At 39.0% G+C, this 5,862-nt stretch overlaps 1 pseudogene; it reads left to right on the top strand.

Annotated features, from left to right (window-relative positions):
• Positions 1-421: 421 nt before the first annotated feature.
• Positions 422-4,451, top strand: LOC109236497 (annotated as a pseudogene).
• Positions 4,452-5,862: the final 1,411 nt, after the last annotated feature.

Genomic DNA, 5,862 nt, shown 5'->3' with positions numbered 1-5,862 from the left:
ACGTGCGCGTGACCTATTTTAAGATAATTTTTTAATTAAAAGAGGCAAATGCACATAGGTTCTAAAATGAGAAATTAGATAATTTGATTAAGCCAAGTATGATCAAAGCGACCGTGCTAAAACCACGGAACCCGGGAATGCCTAACACCTTCTCCCGAGTTGACAGAATTCCTTACCCAGATTTCTGTGTTCGCAGACCATAAATAAGAGACAAATTTCCTCGACTCGGGATTTTAAACCGGTGACTTGGGACACCATAAACTATCTCAAGTGGCGACGCTGATTTAATATAAATAATCCCGTTTCGATTGTCACTTAAATTGGAAAAAACTCCCTTATCCCTTCTGGGAAAGAAAAAGGAGGTTTGACACCTATGCTATATGCATGTGGTTTGAACCATCATAATGATGGTAGTAAACCGATGCCAACACAATTTCTGGATGATACCAATACCAAACCCAACCCGGACTATACAGTTTGTCTATGTGAGTACCAACTTGTTTCAAGTTGGATTGTTGCTTCTGTTTCAGAAAGCATCCTGCCTCAGTTGGTTGGAGTAGCAACTGCTCGTGTAGCTTGGGAAAAACTCATTGCTGCATATGCTTCAGGATCAAGGCCACTAATTCGTGACATCAAGATGCAATTGCACGATTGGAACCTGATAATGCTAATATTCAATCGTATGTGCAAAAGGCAAAGGGAATAGCAGATAAGTTGGCTACATTGCAGTATCCCATTCCCAAAGATGATTTTGGTGGAATTTGTTCTTACTCGACTAGGACCTGCCTATCGTCCTTTTACGAGGTCTCTTGCACACGTCAAGAGGATATTAGTTTTGATGCACTGCATGGATTGTTGTTGAGTGAAGAACGACAATTAAAAAGGCATAAAGCACATACTGTCATTGCACTTACAACAACGTTTACTCAGAGTTCCTTTTCTACCACCCGTGCACGTGGTAGAGGTCGAGGGGGTCGAGGTCGTGGACGCTCCTCCAATCAGGGGTTCACCCAATCGTCTCAAATTCGTGGTGTTCAAGAACTTTGCTCAGACCAATACTACTCCTGCTCATGTTTCAACCATGTCTTTAATTATTTGCCACAATTGTGAAGGTAAAAGTCATCGTGCACGCGTGTGTCCATCTCCTAGGATTAACAATGACAACAACGCTTATGGACCACCTGTTTCTAATTTAGCAAGAACCTCTTCTGCTCAAGATTGGTTAATGGATAGTGGCAACCACACATCATCTCACAACTGATCTTAATAACTTGGGTATTTATTCTAAATATCAAGGCCCTGAAGAAGTTGCGTTAGGTAATGGTTCAAAACTTCCAATTTCCCACGTTGGTAAAAGTTCAGTTATTATTTCCAATAAAAAGTTCACTCTTGATGATATCCTACATGTTGCAAATGCTACTCAAAATTTATTATCTATTAGTTCGTTTACTAAGTCTAACCAAGTTTCAATTGAATTCGTTCATAACCATTTTTTGATTAAGGACTTGGCGACGAGGATATTACTGCATACAGGCTAGGATAAAGACGGATTATATTCTCTTCCTGTGTTGAAGTCATCCTCACCTACTTCTTATGCTGCGTCCCTTGGGGTTTGGCTTGCTCGTTTGTCTCATACATCCTATCCTACAGTTCATCAAGCATTATCGACTAGCGTCATTGTCCCTTTATTTAAATCTTCTAGTTTATGTTCTACTTGTGTTGTTAATAAGAGTCACAAAATTCCTTTTCGTGAGTCTAGTTTTCAAGCCTCCGGGCCTTTATATTTAGTTTGTTCAGATGTTTGGAGTCCTGATCCAGTTATTTCTAATGAAGGTTGTAGGTATTAGATGATTTTCTTTGATCACTTCAGCAAATATACATGGATTTATTTTCTTCAATTAAAATCAGAAGCCTTTTCAATTTTTATGCAATTTCGTAAAATTTTTGAAAAATACTTTCGTCGTCACATTAAAAGTTTTCAGGAAGAGTGGGAAGGAGAGCATCAAGACTTAACAAATAACTTGAGAGATAATGGAATTGTGCAGCGTTCCTCATGTCCATATGCCCCAGAACAAAATGGTTGGGCCAAACGAAAACATCGGCATATTGTTGAATCTGGTCGATCACTTCTACATCATGCTAAATACAAATTTTAGACAAGCGCATTTGATACCACTGCGTATGCTATAAATCGTCTACCAAGGCCATGTTTAAAAAATAAAACCCAATTTTATGCATTGTTTAACACCAATCCAGATTACTCATTTTTGCGTATTTTTGGGTGCCTTTACTTTTTGTGGCTTCATCCTTATACCAAGGATAAATTGTCTCCTCGATCCAAATCGTGTGTGTTTCTGGGTTATAGTAGGTTGCACAAAGGGTACAAATGATTTGACCCAGTTTCATCAAAAGTCTACGTTTCTCGTCATGTAATCTTTGATGAAAATGTTTTTCCTTTCGTTCCACAGGGTATTGTGGTGCCTCCACCCATAACCAATACAAAATCAGAACCTCTCAATGTTCAATTGCCATTGTAGCCTTTGGTTGGCCCTTCTAGCATTCAACCAACTCTGTCGCAACCTTTTGTGCTGCTGCACACATTCTCGTCACATGTCGATCCTATTCCTGGACACACAACTGCTACTGATCAGCTTTCACATGATGAAGTTTCTCATGGTGTAGACTTATTGTCACCAACTCGAGCCGAATAAAATCCTCCATCTACTGATACGGTGAGCTCTAGTGCTTTTGGAGACACTTCAACTACTAGTGCGCTACAACCAGCAGCACCTCCTTTGCAAAAGATGGTCACAAGAGCACAAACATGCTCATTGAAGACAAAGAAGCCATTTTTAGTGTCAGCTGCGACTCCAACGTCAACAATAATGGAACATTCTTGCTACTCGCAAGCTATTAAGGATGTTCACTAGCGTCGCACTATGTCATATGAGCATAATACGCTTATTCAAAATGGTACTTGAGAACTAGTTCCACCATAGCCATCTCAAAATGTAACTGATTTTAAGTGGGTGTTCAAGGCGAAGCTAAAATGGGATGGTTTATTGGATCGCTATAAAGCAAGGCTTGTGACAAAAGGATATCATCAATGACCGAGCATCGATTTTGTTGATACATTTATTGCAGTGGTTAAGCCGGCTACAATATGGTTGTTTCTATCCATGGCCGTGTATCACCAGTGATACATCACTCAGCTAGATATTTTCAATGTGTTTTTTCATGGGTACTTAGACGAGACTATACATATGTCTCAACCTCTCGGGTTTGTTGATCCTACTCATCCAAATCATATTTGTTTACTTAAACGATCTCTCTACGGACTCAAATAAGCTCCACGCATGTGGAATAAACGTTTAGCTGATGTGCTTCTTTCTCTAGGCTTTCTGGGATCCAAAACTGATAGTTCTCTCTTCTATATGTTGAATGCCGACGAGAAGTTTTTCTATTTAGTATATGTCGATGACATTCTACTTTTAGGTTCTAACTCTGCTCATATTGCAGCTCTCATTTCCAAATTGCAAACTCAATTTGCTATTAGAGATTTGGGAAAATTATCTTATTTCTTGGGCATTGAAGCTAACTGGACACATGAAGGATTGCATTTGTCACACGGTAAGTATGTCACAAACCTCCTTAATCGTGTGGAAATGGGGTCATGCGGTCCTGTCTCCACACAAACTTCATCATCATCCAAGCTTTCCACCACTGATGGTTCTCCATTTCATGACCAAACTCTATATAAGAGTACTGTTGGAGCTTTACAGTACTTGACGTATACTATACCCGATATAGCCTATGCGGTAAACAAAGTATCACATTTTATGCATTGTCTTTTGGATTCTCATTGGGTTGCCATCAAATGTATTCTCCGCTATGTCAAGGCCACCTCTCATGGTTTATTTCTTTCTCATGGATCCTATACCTTGGTTCATGGTTATAGTGATTCGGATTGGGGAGGTGATATTGATGATCGCAAGTCCACCACTAGATTTACCATTTTTCTTGGCTCCCATTTGATTTCATGGGCATCTCGGAAGTAAAAATCTGTATCGCGGACGAGCACAGAGGCTGAATATCGTGCATTAGCTGCTGCTACAACGAAGATGACATGGGTTGAGTTCCTCCATCGAGAGATTGGTTGCTTCACCTCCTCTATTCCTATTCTTTGGTGTGATAATCTTAGTGCAACCTACTTAACATCTAATACCATTTTTCATTCTCGGAAGAAACATATGAAAATCGATTTTCATTTTGTTCGTGACAAGGTTTGTGGAAAGTCCTTGTCGGTCAGGTATATGAGTTCTCATGATCAAGTGGTCGATGCTCTCACCAAGCCTTTGTCCAAGGTCCGATTCCTGGACTTGAAGAGCAAGTTGACAGTTGTTCCACACCCTGCTCAACTTGAGAGGGTATGTAAGGATAATGTCATGTAAGAAATTGTTAAAGTGTATTTGTATAGAGTTGGTATAATTGTTATCTCATTAGGAGTCTTAAGCATTGACTACTTTAGAGTCTTATTCTCCAAGAAACACCTGTATATATTTATGCATTTGCACACAAGACTCGTGTGCTGAGAATTGTGTTCTTATATATCTAATTTTTCTGTGTGGGAGTTCAAGCTTTATAAATAATTAATTTAGCGCGAATTCATGCATCTTTTAACCTATCATAATTTGAAAAGCTAGAAATTCAACAAAAAATATTTGTTGGTGATATTTTTGGATGCTTTGGGTTCACTTGCTAAAACATTATTTTATATTAATGAGTTTGATTCAATTTGTAAGAATGCCCTTTGACAAGAGCACACAAGGCACATGACTCTCACAGTTATCTTGATAGGATTCTATTAATTATGATGCAAGAATACACACTAACTTACAGAAGTTGACTGTGTATTGAAATTGTAGCGATGAATGCCTTGGGATTTTAGCTTCATGTCCAAGCCTCTCAGATATAATTTCTCGGGAAAACATTGATCGATGAAGCAATGCACATAAAAATGGTCATCTTTTTGAAATTGTGAAAGAGTAGAAAAAAGTGAAATCTCTTGGTCAAATGCTATAAAAGCTAATTGCACTAATTGAAAAATCATGATCCATACGCTATTTGAAGATATTTGAGAACTATGGAGCCTTGCAGATTGTAGTGTACTTGTTAATTGTTATTTTTGGTAAATAAACGTTAGAAACACTTATGTGTGGCTATAATTTCATATTTTAGTACATTATTTACCTTAAATTTTATGTGCTTTAATGTTAAACTACACTTTATTTGCGCGTAATGGAGTTTATTTTATGTGTAGGTGAATTGGAGATGAAATTAGAGCAAAAGGAATATGTAAAGAATAAAGTGTGCTCGAAAATTGTGGAAAAGAAGAAAGAATGAACTAAGCAGTGAAAAGATGAAGAAACTCGCGAGGCGACCCTTTGATCTTGCGTGGAAGCTGGCGAGGTGAGCCTCTTAGCTCGCGTAGGAGCACGCATCGCGAAGGATGAGGCGAGCTCGAGCTCGCGTGGGAGCTGGCACCACATAGTGTTAGGCGAGGTTCATCTTGCGCGGAGCCTCGCGAGGCATGGTCTGAGGCGCGCGTACTCCGGATTTTGAAGGTTTATTTCATCTTCTGGTCTGACTAGGACTTGGCCTATGTCGTTTAGGTCTTTCCCTACGCATATAAATAGACATTAAACACAACTTTTGGAGGAGTTTTTGCGACCGGAGGCAAGAATAGCTCGTGGAACACCCGTTGCAGATAGAATCATCGATTTCTACATTCCTTCATCTTTATTTTGTAATTTATTTATGCAAAATACTTGGGATATTGTTACTATGAGTATGAGTAGCTAA

This window comes from Nicotiana attenuata, unplaced genomic scaffold (assembly GCF_001879085.1).
Source record: "Nicotiana attenuata strain UT unplaced genomic scaffold, NIATTr2, whole genome shotgun sequence".
NCBI classification, from domain to species: domain Eukaryota; kingdom Viridiplantae; phylum Streptophyta; class Magnoliopsida; order Solanales; family Solanaceae; genus Nicotiana; species Nicotiana attenuata.
Note: the sequence above shows the minus strand (reverse complement) of the source record. Positions and strands in the feature narration are given on the sequence as shown.